We start from the raw sequence: 14,458 nt of genomic DNA, 5'->3' as shown, positions 1-14,458 counted from the left end.
AGTTGCGTATCTTAGTTCAAAGTGGGGGGTTAGTGTGGACCAGCGGCAAGCATCAATCAGAAAAACTGTAAGTTCTCATTACTGCTGCTGGAAAACTAAAACGAGTGAAAATAAGTTTTGGCCCCAGAATCCCCATCCTAGACTAGCATACACTTCCTAAAATAATCCAACGCTGACTGAGGGCTAGTCTACACTGGCAGCGCTAAAGCGTGCTGTGGCAGCGCTTTAACGTGGTTCGTGTGGGCGCGGCAGAGCGCTGGGAAAGAGATCTCCCAGCGCTTTAAAAAAAGCCACCTCCACGAGGTGCGTGGCTCCCAGTGCTGGGAGCACAGCTTGCAGCATTGGGGCACTGTCTATACTGGCACTTTACAGCACTGAAACTTGCTGCACTCAGGAGGGTGTTTTTTCACACCCCTGAGAGAGAAAGTTGCAGCCCTGTAAATTGCCAGGGTAGACAAGCCCTGAGCTAGAGGGTAAAATCCCATGGAAGACCAGGAAATAGAAGAGGAACAAAATGCCAAAGATAGGACTTTGTAATCTCACAATGTTTCTAGCCAGAGATGAGCTCTCATCTATCACCTGAACAGCTGAAAGCTGCACGAGACTAGTCTGAAGCAGCAAACTCCAGACAACACACAGAATTAGAAGAATTATTTATTGTTTTTCAAGTCAGAGAGTCTGCTTATTTTGAAAGCAGGTTAAAACTGAACTGACCTATCTACCTGCCAGTTTTGACATGTACATTTTTCCAATTTCATATCGCACACACTTTGCTACAAAGACAAGCATTTCAGGAGGCTGGCTGTATGCATGTTTTACAATGAAAACATAAATGGAGACCAAAAAAGCCAGCCTGTTCTTGGTTTGCAATGGGAACCAACAGATGCATACAGACACAAGCCATTTGTTTAATCACATCAACAACTTTGTAAATTATAGCAACATTGCACATTAATTTGAGAAAAATTAACGTTTTGTTCTTAACAATTTTGTCTGTACCAACTAAAGAGAAATAAAGACCATTTTAATAAAAACCTCTTGTAATGTTCTTGTTTAAAACTCAACTCAGTACGTTCATTATAAAAGCAAAATAGAGTACTGGTTTCCTTCTATAAGTTCATCACTTTGCATTTTAAAAAATTCATTTAAACTTATTTTTTACCTGATATTGCAACTTTTAAAATTCTACTTACCATAAAAATACATTTCTAAAGTCTAATAGCATGCCCAACAGTTTGCAATCAGCAAAGTTTTAAATCACAATACCCACCAACACTATTAGAAAGAAGCACATCTATTCAAAATAAAGGCATATTATATTTAATAAATTCAAAAAACACAGCAGTGCAGTGTTGTAGTTAAGATTACATAATCGTGAAAGTTAGAAAAATCAAAGTTATGGTTACATGGCAATAACTTGTATACATGTGGTATTTTCTATTAGCCTACTACTTTTGCAACACTACAATGATAACAGAAGTAGCGTTTTCATTATATGCTCCAGTTTTCACTATTATCAGTCTTCTAGTTGAAGTGTTTCACCTCTGGCAGGACTTGAAAAATCTACTCACAGTGTGGAACATTTTCCCTAGAGAATGAAGAATCTTAGGCTATAGATTTTGCAGAATATAAACATTTTTTTTAAACTGATTTAAATTTCAGGTTAACAGTTTCAGACACTATGCCCATTCCTGTGTCACGAGGCCAATTGTTGTTGTTTTACAATCATATTGCCTCCTTTTAAAAATGTTTCTCCCTAGATGCTCTGGGAAAAAACTAAAACACGGGAAATATTCAACATACAAGGGAATCTCTAAAACTGACTATTGACCAGCTTCTGTCAAATGCAAAGTACACAAACAAAAGAAAGGGAGAAAAGTATTTCTTTCAGCTGTAGTTGTCATTTTATTTGTGACAATACAAACTATGTTCTGACATATGTGATTTTAGGTTGGCAGCGTCTGGTTAATCTCTCAAAGTTTCTTCAGCATATACTATAAATTGGCAAAACAAAGAAATTCCAGTTACTGTCCTGTAGTTTAAAATCATAAGGGCAGATCTTACTGGAATAGGTAAAAATAGCACTAGTGAACATGCCAAAGGGGAATCTTTCCACTATATGGCCACTGCTTAGATTGCAACATAAGCTGGCTCTCTCTTCATAACTTAACTGCCTATGCATGTGCTACACCCTAAACACTGTAAACTTAAAGCTTGAGACTAGAGAAGTAAGACAGGAAAGTAACTCGCCTTCAGTTAAATTTAAGTCTACTACATTACTGTACCCTGTATACTTTTTTCCAGGAAACCATTATTGGCTATCTGCGAGTTCTACACTGACATCCCTATAGTTTCCTAAACCTAGAACCTTATATTTTGTCATTTGAGATTAACAAACCATAAAACAAGAGGATCAAAATGCTCTGCTTCTGTAGGACAAGCTCATTCTACACACACAGGAGTCCCTTGTATTCCTCCATTCCCTTCTTTTTTATTTCAGGGACACCCTGCAATCCCCACCACTGCTTTACATCAAGGGCTCTGTGCTCACCCCCATTCTCTATTCTCTCTCCCACCATTATTTCTTTTCTTTCTGCCTGGGAAGTAAGTCATTCAGGGTGTTAACATTTTAAACCCTGTTGGGACCATGGGCAGGACTGAGAAATGATGGGGTGAGGTATTGTTATGGTGGAAAGCGTTAATAGTTGATCTACAGACAAGAGTGGTTGAAGCTGCTAGGTCCCCCATTTCCTCCTTCTGGTTTTCCGATTTTCATCAGTAAGGTTCTGCCCCAATACGTAAACCGTTCTCTGAAATTTTGGAATTCACGGGATGTAGCAATGTTCCAAATGTATCACATGACAAACAAATGCCATCAAGTTGAGTGTAGTGCCTCAGCCACTATTAAAGCTTCTTTTCATCTTTCTTGGATAAACAAACAATGCAAAAACATTTAACTCTTATTAAGACTGATGACTAACACAAATAATAAATATAAAAAAAAAAACCAGTATTCCAATAGCACACACAATGAACCAAGCCTGTCCAATCATACAGAAAGATATTCTCTGCTCTAAAGAGGTTACACTTTAAACTTTTCTGAGGGAAGGGAGGGGCGAGGGGGGAGAAGAGGTTTTGGCACATTTGTCATCCTCTGTCTAACTTTACAGACTTGGTTTAAAAGAACATTGCAATGTACCAAAAGATATTCTAACCACTAAAATCACAATTAAGAGCTAGTAATTTAACTATATAAAATATGATGATGAACTTAAAAAGAAAACAGCTATCTTCATAAGGTTAAAAGTAGATTAGAACTGAGAAAACTCAGCTTCCATCAGAATCCATTGAAAGGTCAATTTCAAAGTTGTCTTATAGTAAATATTTTACAACTTTGAAGTTAATTTTATGGTTTTAGAATTGTGGATAGAAACTGGTTTTCAACCTAACATCAGGCCCACATCCTCTGTTACAAATGAGGTCAATTTTCAGTAAAAGAGTGACCAACAGATTTTTAAAAAATCAAATTCTTATCATTAATACATCAAAAACATTTTTCAATTGGTGGCCAGTTTACATGCAACATAGTGAATATACAGTCTCCTTCCACTCCACACCAATCTTCCCTGCATTTGTTACATTACCCTGTGAAACTAGCCCACCTGTGCTCCTGAACATAACATTTATTCAGCTATGGTGAGCTGAAGAGGACTACTCATTCCTCATCTGTTTTCTCTGTACTCCAGCCACAAAGGAAGTGGCGCACACAAAGAGCACAGGCAAGTTTCTCCTTATGCTACCATAGTGCTCTACAAACTAGGCAGCGGGGAAAAGGAGAAGAATTTTACAAGAGAACAAAGATTGTGGTACCTCACTCCAATGGGCAGTAAGTGGCTGCATTATGAAGAAACTCATCCCAGGAGAGGAACAGAACAGAGAATGGAAGGAGGTAAGAAATGAAGTATATCTTATGTTTTTCTCTAGCAATCCCCTCAAGCAGACTGAAAGGACCATTCTAAACACTGCAGAGAGAACCACATCCAGTTCTTCAGCAAATGAAATATCCATAATCCAAGATCTTTGAGGTAAGAAGACTAAAATAAGAAAGTGGTGCATTACAGAAATGCCCTAAATTAAAAAGAGAGAGATTCAAAAAGGGGCAGGAAAAGATTAGCAGAATAAAGGACATAAGAATTTAGAAAAATAGGCAGATTAATAATTGGATATGGAATTTTAAATTTACAAATACCTAGTTTGGCCATGGAGATTGAACTATGTTCTCAACCCCAGAGATAATCCAGATTGGGGCAAGGCATTTGAGTTAATAAAGCTTCTGTACATGATACTATTTTCTACATAAATCAAGGACTTTTCCAGACTTCTACTGATGTCAAACAGACCAGCAACTTTCACAAACGATTAGTGAGTTGATGGGGAAGATTACAACTAAAAGACAACCAGGGGAGAACAGAGAGAAACCCAGAGAGAGAGAGAGAGAGAGAGAGAGAGAGAGACAGACACCTATCTCAGAACTGGAAGGGACCCTGAAAGGTCATTGAGTCCAGCACCCTGCCTTCACTAGCAGGACCAAGTACTGATTTTGCCCCACATTCTTAAGTGGCTCCACTCAAGGATTGAACTCACAACCCTGGGTTTAGCAGGCCAATGCTCAAACCACTGAGCTATCATCCTCCCATTTAAATAATACAAAAAATATTTGAGGAGACTAGAAAGACTCAAAACTTTAAAACAGCTATTTTATTAAATAAAATTGCAAATGCCAAACCTCTAATATGCCAATTGATATTAAAATTTATTTTCAAGTACATATAATTTCTTCGTGTAAGAAAGATCTGATTTTGCTAGGCTGTAGCGTTTTTTTTTTGTTTGTTTTTTTTTTAACTCCTCAGATCTTTAATTCTCTATTTCATGACACACACTTGCACTGGCAGGCCAGACTGGTAAACAAATGTACACAGCCAACTAAAAAAATCCAGATGTCCACAGTGAGTGGGAAGTTTGTTCTGACGAGCAGGAGGCCCTATATCAATTTCTGCACAATCTAAGCTTTCATTTTTACAAAGTTTCTAAAACCTTCAGTTGCAAAGATAACCTTTCAAACACAAACTGAATCAGAACCAGGCAGTTTTGCCTTCTTAAGCCTACAGGCAACAAGTGTGCCTTGACTGTTGCTCACCAATTTGTCAAGTAAGACCACAATGAAGTTAAGACTTGTGTCACTGTTGCTATTCAGAATCCTATGGGCACCAATGAAACTTAAGAATCATGTCATCTGAGCTACTACTGTTGCTTGGGAAACTCTGGACAGCAGTAGCAGCAGACACAAGAGGTATTCACAGGAGACATGGACCAAAACATTACGAATTAAAACCTCTTCTTGCTTCCCTTGCAGCAGTGAGGAGCCTGGGCTGATGGAACAGTACAGCAGCACTGGATATCTACTTCCCTTGTAGCAGCCAAGAGGCCATGGGGGGGGGGGGGGGAAATAAGCTCCATCTCCCTTCCAGAAACTACAGGGAGGAAGGCAAAAGGTCCTTAAGATATGTACTACCAAATGTTGATATGAAGGAGACCCCAATACCAGAGCCTAGAGACAGCAGCTTAGTAGAAATCTTAGTATCCTCTCATTCCCATGTAGCTGGCCTCTCAGAGCATTGCCCTCCTCCTGGACCCTGTTGGTTTCCTCCTTTCATACCTACCACAAGTTAGTAATTATCTGGCATGCTTTACAAGCAATTAATACAAACAGTCCTTCCACCACCTCAGCAAGCCACTGTCTGGTTTACCAATAAGATTTAGACAGAGCAAGGACCAGTGATCAGAAAATAAAAGCCACAATACCCTTCCTCTGAGGAGAGAGAAAAGGTTTGGGCAGTAGGAGTGCAACACAGAATGAAGTTCCCATTCTCCCCAAGTCATCCAGGAGGTAGAACGAGAGAAGAGGGGACCTCCTCACTCCTTGAAGCAGGGCAATGCCTGTGTCTCTCTTTCTTGCTAAGTCTCCAGCTTTGCATCTCCATTGGGCAATTTCCTCAACATTCCCTAAACAATGATTTTCAAAATTCTAGCTTGCTCTCCAGTAAAGAGCATTAAGAAAAGCAATTCTGAGACCCCATTATATTAAAAGTCTAAAATTCTGAGCCAGCTTTAATTAATATGGTTAACCCTTCACCACACCCAGCTACAAGTCAGTGAAGCAACCTCTTTCAATTTGTGATCTAAAAATATACTTATAAGATGTCCCAACTGTTCTTAGGTGATACTATGTATATCAACTGGAATGCAAAACAAATCCACCCCCTTTTGTGAGTAATTTACAAAAGAACAGAAACATTTTGGGTCAAACCAATAACAAAGATGCAATGCAATACCCGATTTGGAATCTGAATTGGAACAATCTAATATAACAATAAAAAGAGGAGAAGCTAGGCAGCACTGAAGTACATAACTGAAATATGCAGATAGCAGGCCTCACGTAGGATAGCCAGTAAAATGATTCAACAGAAGTGTAAAATGGAATAAAATTGCAGAACAGAAAGATCAGGCTAAATATAGACTGGTCTCCAGATACAAACCTAAATCTTATTTCCCCGAGAGTGGAAAGGAAACAAACCAGTATTGCCATATATATTAGTACATTACATGAAAGGCCCATTGCCTAAGCTGTTTTGTCTAAAGTTAAAACAAATCAGCTTTGACTAGTTTGAATGTATGCTCTGCTCCATTTATTTCAGTAGGCAGGATATCTGTTTTTGGAGCAGGCACTAGAGAAGAATGGCAAAACTTAGACACACCTGCAACTGCAAACAAAGTGAGCTGGATATGTTTTTGTATTGCTCATGAGAGAGAGTCTAGACAATTTTTGTATTGCAATCCTAGTTTTGAAACGCTACCACAAATAAGGCAAAAACTCCAGAAAACACTTGGAGTCCAACAACATTGACTATATCCCATGAAATCAAATGTCCACTGATTAAAATCCACGTACCCATGGTTGTTACATTTCTTAGCTTTGAACTCTACTGAGAAATCCTGGCTATATCCAATCAAAAATTCTCAGAGGGCAGGTGTACACTTAAAAAGCAGCAGCAACTTTAATGAAGACACTACTAAACCGATGGGAGAGCTTCTCCAGGAGGCATAATTAATCCACCTTTGTGAGAGGCAGTAGCTATGTTGAAGAGTCTCTGTGGATATAGTGCTGTCTACACTGGGGGGAGGGGTGTCAATATAATCTCGTCACTCAGGGGTGTGGATTTTTCATACCCAGGTGACGTAGTTATATCGATGCAAGTTTGTAGCATAGACCTGGTCTCACAGTATTTCATTTATTGGACTCTAATGTAACCACAGTAGGGTTTTAATACACAAAACAAGGCATGTTCCATTTAACTATAAAATGTTAGGATCCAGAATTCCAACAAAATCACCTTTGCATGAAACAGATTACATTTATAGTATAAACACAATATTCCAGTGACTAAATAAATAAACACGCAACCGATGCTTTACAAAGTAAAATAGTTATTTACAAAAAAATACTGTGCAAGTAACAAGGGCCAATAATCCACTGAGAATTAACTGTTCACAAAATTTTGTCTGTCTAAATTCTGCCTTTTCTTTTAGCAGTACTAGAGCAAATATATAACTGAATGCATACCGAGATTATTCACATATTCAACTATGCAAGGCATACCATACCAACTGCAAGTTATCTCAAACCTGCGAAAGCAACTAATTCATACCCATTCCTAAAAAGTCTAGTTAATTTTATAAAGACCGAAAAGGTAGCATATTTGCCTCACTGAACTGTGTTGTTATATTTGATCAGTGACGTGAATGATCAGCTCAGGATTCTAGCCAGTCTTCTGAGAGAACCTGTCCTATATATGTATTCAACACATCTCATATTTCTGCTTTAGAAGAGTTTTCTTACAACAAACACATGCCACAAAATATAAGAGAATTTTTTTATCCCATGTCCATAAGTACCTCACCTTGATCCTGTCATTACAAACAGTATGTATCAAGTTGATATGACTGGACCAGAAACAGTAGCACATTTCTCCCTGATACTGAAGTAGGGCAAACATGAAAGTAAGGTAATTCACTGCTGTTGTAAAATAAAATATCTAGTCTTAGAGATATTAAGTATGTACATAAACTGCATGATGAGTGTGCTTCAAATTTAATAATCCATTACAGGCAATCTTTGTAGATCTATGTTAGCACCACAATTTTGCCAGGTTGTACTATTAAAGAAATTACACTCATGAAACAGGTTAAAGATCTTATGTATGTCAACACAATTTAGTGACCAAGAGTCATCTAAGAGTTTGTCTACAGAGAGACATTAACTACTAAAACTAAATCAAATTAAGACCACATTAATTCTGAATGAGAGCATCCACACAGGGTTTTAACTAATCTGCTTTAAATTCACAATTTTAGCTAATTTGGATTAATTTTCCTGAATGTCCCTATGTAAACTCGCCACAAGCATACTTCATCCTTACACAACAAACAGACCGATTCATTAGTCAATGTTTGCAGGCCACTATCTATATATTAGCTATTTACAAGCTTTTCAAGACAGATGATCATTTTTAATCCTCTTTTCAAGTATTTTCCATCCACCACAGCTGGCCTCAGTTTCTGTAGAGTCCCAGGCAAGTAAAATGTGCAAGGGCCCACTCAGTTTCCTTCTCTTCTTTACATGCATAAGAATCTCCAACTGCCTCTTACAAGCCTGGAACACATCCCCAGCTTGACAATCCCACTTCAATTGGTTCTGAGGCCCCAGAGCCTCTGACAAACTCCTTTCATTTACGGATGCCATTCCAAGGCTATTAGGGTAGACGGCAACATCAGACATGTAAATTTCAGAATCTGTGCCAAATAGGGTGACCAGATGTCCCGATTTTATAGGGACAGTCCCGACATTTGAGGCTTTTTCTTATATAGAAACCCATTACTCCCCACCCCCTGTCCCGATTTTTCACACTTGCTGTCTGGTCACCCTAATGCCAAAAGACATGACAACTATACAAGAGGATGCTATTTAGAGGAAGATCATTTGTATACCTACCAGAACCTTAGCTAAATGGGCTCTATGTAACAGCATAATCATAAGGTACCGCTCCAGAGAAAGGCCTTGTCTACATGGCAAAGTTGCCCCAGTTTAACAAAGGTCATAATTGTAAACACATTTGGTTAAATCACTAAAAAAAAAATCCCTGCAAAGACACACTTGTTGCAGTTTACAAAAGGTGTATTTAATTTGAGCTTAAGTCAACTGAGAACTGGTTTAAGCTAAACCAAAGTATGTAGCATCAAAACTGAAATACCAATGTCCAAACAATGGTTTGCACTGTGTTTAAAAAATGGATTCATTTAACCATATAAGAGATCCATACACTTTCTATTCTCAATGCAGCAGATCAAGGTGACTGTAAGATTTGGTGGGCTACTGATGTACATCACTAGATACTTGACACAATAGTCCCCAGTTCTATGCAGTACTAGTATAGCTCCAAGTAGATCGTTTTAGTACAGATAAATACAGAACAGCATACCATATTTTATCAGGGCAGCATTTCAGGTGCCCATTGCTCACCTGTCCTGCCAGATCTAGTAAACAGTGCGGGAGGAATTTAAAAAAAAATACCATGGAGGAGGAGGAACAAAGTAAAATAGGAAGGGCTGTACAAACTCCTCAGCTACATGGCACGCCCCACACTACTCAGCCACTTGGCTAATGTCACCCCCGACAAGCCCCTTGCTACAGCCCCGCTCTCCAGCGTCTCTCCCTGCAGAAGGAAATACTCTCTCTATTCCCAGTCACCGCTGGGGGGCTCCCATTGACACCGCCAGACGAAAGAGGCCAGCCGAGACTGGCCACCCCCTCCCCGACCCGCAGCGCCTACGGACGGAGGAGCCCCCTCCCCCCTCCCTGGCACCTTCTGCGGTGCTGGGTCCAGGCCGCTGCACAGCCTGCTCTGCGCCTGGAGCGCCCTGCTCGGGGCTCAAGCCGGGCAGGACCCAGCTACCAGCGGCTCCAGCGGGGTCCCCTCCCCGTGAAGGGACACCAGGCTGCCCCCGTCCAGTCCCGTCTCTTCACCACTCCTGGCGCAGGGGCAGCCCAGGGCCCTCCGCCTATGTCGGGGGAAGAGAGGGTCACCTCGCTGGCACCCGCTCTCCAGCGGGGCGGCGACGTCTCCTCCCCGGGCGGGTCAGCGTCCCCGGGGTTCAGCGACGGGGCAGGGAACCGCTGAGTCCGCTCCAGGGAAGGGAGCGGGGAAGGGGACCGCGGCCGAGGGAGGGGGACCCCCGTTACTCTGCCGCCCTCAGGGACCTTGGCCCCCGCACTGCCCGTACCTCCTCCACGCAAGCTCCGCGGCCCCCCCGGACTCGCTCCTCACTAGGCGCCGTTCGTTCCGTTCCCCATCTAAAATGGCGGCCTCACCCTCCGCGAGACATTTCTCGCGAGCCCATCGATCGGGCCGGCGCTCGGCTCCTCCTCCCCCCGCCGCCAGCCCAGACCGCCGAGCCGCCGATGAGACCCACCTTCTGCCCCGCCCCCCGTGCGACCCAAGCCGCCATTTGAGAGCCGAGGAGGGTGGAAGACCCCGGCTCTACGTGGATAGTGCGGGGGGGGGAGGCTGGTCCGACAACAGCCCCTGCCCGCCCCTCTTCTGTGACAATCAGCGCGACCATGCGCCTTGCCCCACCACCACTGCGCCTCCTGGGGACTGGGGCTCGCCCTTCTCCGGGAGCAGCTGCAGCAGGATCCGGATCGCTTTACTCACAGCAGGCTGCTCTGACTCGCTTCTTTCTGCTCCCTCCGCCTTAGCCTCCTCCGGGGAGCAGGGCCCCCGCTACTTGCAGGGAGGAGAGGCGAGCTCGGCTTGCCTGCCGGAGCTCTGCTGAGCTCGCTGCTCTTCCCCCGGGGCAGGGCCGTGGGGGAAGTAGCCTGGCAGTGGGGTGTCACCCCCACACCCGCCCCAGTAGTTGCAGTTTTGGATGTAGCTGGTCCTGCTTCTGTCAGCGTGAGAGACCAGGTTCCCCTAGCGAGTTTGGGCGCTGCACGTTCCCTTGCGGTGACCTATTTGTGGATGTGTCTGTGCTCAAATTTGTCTGCAGCTCCTGTAGCAACAACATGCAGGAAAACCACCTTTTCAACATTGTAGAGGCATCATCGACCTACTGAGGAGGACATAGTGCATGTGTAGCCACTGCAGGGCCTGTGTTGACCCTCCCAGTCTTCCAGCAGCTCTCCCACACTGCCCCATTCCCTGTTATACTGACTGCTAGTCACAATTTTAAACTCCACAGGTCAAGGCTCACCAACCAGAAACCACCCTTCTGCCTTTACAACCTCCCCTGTGTTTTTGAAATACCATTTCCTGATTGCCCACCTTGGCAAGCATACCTAGCAGCCAGGGGTGAAAGTAACAAAACTCTTACCCAGACAGGGTCCTGGCTCTGGACCCCTGGAAGGGGTGGAACTGGGGGTCAGCCTCCCCCAGCTAGCCCTACCGCGCTGCCTGTGGCTCCAGCCACTGCCACGGGAGCCCTGGGCCCTTTTAAATCACCGGGCCCCAGAGTAGCTGCCCCTTTTGTCCCCTCCTCTCAGCAGCCCTCTCAGGAGTGTCCTTAAAACACTGCCCCAGCAGTGCTTTAACATTGGCTGTGTACAGGCCTGTACCAGCGGCAGGGCCGGTGCAACCACTAGACAAACTAGGCAGTGGCCTAGGGCGGCAAGTGATTGGGGGTGCCCAGGGCTGTCCTTAGGCATAGGCAGCTGGGTAGGGCACCTGAAAATTTGGGGCACCACTGGGTCTTAGTGTCCACCCTACTAGTTTTCCTATCCCTGTTCTGACCCTTCCTGCAGGCTCTGAGTCTTCCTGGGAAGGGGATCTAGTAGTTAAAAGAGAAAAGGTCTCCAGCCTGCCAGACCTATTAGCACAACACTGAAACTGTTAAAGAGCCATTCAAGGGGTAATGAAGACATTTAACAGGCATTTGCCAACCCCCAGGTATCTACTGTCAGTTTCTGAATGTACTGACAAAAACAGTTGTGCATGACTGTAAATATTTACTCAGAACATGTCAGTCTACAGGACCTTCGTTTAAAATTTGCTTTCAAAATATTTCATTAGTGAGTTGGTGAAGATTATAAAATCACATCTCTTAAAAAATCCTTGCATAGATTTTTAGATGCACAATCATCTTTAGCCTTAAATGCTTGGATCTTCAGACATATGTTTTTTAAAATAGATTCTTCAAAAGACCACTGTTATCTAAAATACAAATTTTAGTTACTATAGTAAAAAAACGTACTTCCAAAATCTTCCTGTCCTTTCTGTCCATCCATTTCTCCCTTCACCCCCGCCCCCCCCCGAAGGAAGCAACAGCCCTTTGCTTCCAGATAGCTGGACAAAGAGTTTCCCTTTCTTTACTTCTGACTATCTGATGAACTAGTTTTAAGCAAAATCAGTACCTTAGTAAGATATAAAATCCTTTGTTATGCCTAAAATATTTGGAAACATTTTTTAAAGTTGGTGAAATTTCATAAACATGTGTATTGTTATGGAGATCACACACAGTAAATTAGTGTTCCCTTTTTCTAAAAGCAATGAACATTGTTATGAACACACTAAACCTCTGTGACTGATTAATTTAAAATAATGTCTGTTTCAGTGAGTTAAATATGTAGTAATCTGGAATGAGTACATTTAAGAGTACATTTAAAATATAAAATCAGCTTAGAAATACTGATTAAGAAAATGTAAAACAGAGAAGAGCTGCATCATGTATTCCATAATATTTAATGTTGTATTCAGCAAGACAGCTGACTCACCCTTACTACAACGTTTTTGCAAATAAATGTCTGACAAACTTCAGGGCATATCAAAAAACCCGTGACTGACATTTTTTATTACCAAGTTTAGTGCTTTTAATTAGGTACCTTCTGCATGTCCATTCTGCGTGAGGGAGAGGGTACAGAGGTCTCTGTGGGGAACTGTGACTCTCCGCCACCGAGAGGCGGGCCAGGCGTCTTGTTATTCTTTCTGCCTTGTCCCTCCGCCCCCCTCAATTTTAAAAAGTATTATTAAACTGGTGCCCCAGCTCAAGCTGCCATCGGGCATAGGGGCACCAGTTTAATAATACTGCATAGAGACCCATAAATCCAAAGGACGACCCTGGGGGCGCCAAAAAGCGGTGCCCTGGCTCGGCAGGGAGGATCCGCCTTCCGGAGGCACCGGTGAACCAGAGTGTCCTGCTTGTGGTGGCGGCAAGCCCCAGCCATGGAGGAGTCGGTGCGGTACAGGGGGGCAGGAGCCCTGCAAAGGCGGCGGCGCCACTAGCGGGGAGCGGCCACACCCCCCGCCCCTCCTGCCCAGGCTGCGGCCTGGCGGCTCCCCGGGGGGCTCCTGCAGGCTGCAGCAGATGCATCGGGCAGAGGCCCCCGTGTGCCCCCTAGCTCCTCCCTCGCCACGCTCGGGCTCTGCGGCTCCTGGGCATGTGAGCAACTGCCGGGGCACGGGGCCCTGAGCCTGCTCCGGGAGGGGCAGCGGCGACTCACACTCCCGGGAGTTGCAGAGCTCGAGCATGGCTAGGGGGGGCGCACGGGGGCCTCTGCCCGCATGCATCTGCTGCAGGAGCCCCCAGAAGGCAGCTCCTCCCTGCTGAGCTGCTGCAGTGGCCCAAGCCCAGCAAAGCCTGTGAGTGGACTCGGGGCGGGGGCCACTGGGGTGGGGTGGGGAGGGCTCACGGGGGGGCTATGCACCCTCCAGGGAAGTTCAGGGGGCAGGGAGGGGGGGAATCTGGTCTGGGGAGCAGCCCCTGGGCAAGGCTGGCCCCTGGGGTCTATAAAGGCTCATAGGGATTTGCCCCTCAATGAACCGATGCTAGAGGTGTGGGGGCAGGGCCGGCTCCAGGGTTTTTGCTGCCCCATGCAGCCAAAAAAAAAAAAAAAAAGCCGCGATCATGAGCTGCAGCAGCAATTCGGCGGGAGGTCCAAGCGGGAGTGAGGGACCGTCCACCAAATTGCCGCAGAATACATGGACATGCCACCCTTCTCCGCAGTGGCCGCCCCAAGCACCTGCTTCCCAAGCTGGTGTCTGGAGACGGCTCTGTGTGTGTGTGGGGGGGGGGGGGGGGGGGGGGCGCAATGTGCAAGTTTCGCCTAGGGTGCAAAATATCCTTGCACCGGCTCTGACCAGCGGCCACTTCTTACTGGTACGTCGTACTGGCCCACTTTCACCTCTGCTAGCAGCTCACCTTTGTTGTGTGCAACCACCCAGCTGACCATGGCAGCACCGTGCACTAGTTGTGCTCCTGCCTGGATCAGACAGGAACTAGTGGTTCTGTGCATTCACAACTACTGGCCACCTGTAGAAACGTGAACATTTTACACATGAGCAGATTACAC

General features: G+C 44.4%; 1 protein-coding gene across 22 annotated transcripts in view; it reads right to left on the bottom strand.

Moving 5' to 3' along the window:
• Positions 1 to 11,599, bottom strand: part of RAF1 (Raf-1 proto-oncogene, serine/threonine kinase) — an 89,118-nt gene extending 77,519 nt beyond the window's left edge. For 7 of the 22 annotated variants that reach the window (XM_065553089.1, XM_065553100.1, XM_065553094.1 and 4 more), the window contains exon 1: positions 10,399 to 10,539. The gene's annotated coding sequence lies outside the window, so the exon portion shown is untranslated. Of the gene's footprint in view, positions 1 to 10,398; positions 10,560 to 10,587; positions 10,718 to 10,829; positions 11,321 to 11,487 lie in introns of those variants that run through there. The other 15 variants (XM_008165284.4, XM_065553097.1, XM_024102842.3 and 12 more) reach the window with 8 other exon arrangements.
• Between the last annotated feature and the right edge of the window lie 2,859 nt (positions 11,600 to 14,458).

This window comes from Chrysemys picta, chromosome 7, assembly GCF_011386835.1.
Source record: "Chrysemys picta bellii isolate R12L10 chromosome 7, ASM1138683v2, whole genome shotgun sequence".
NCBI lineage: Eukaryota > Metazoa > Chordata > Testudines > Emydidae > Chrysemys > Chrysemys picta.
Note: the sequence above shows the minus strand (reverse complement) of the source record. Positions and strands in the feature narration are given on the sequence as shown.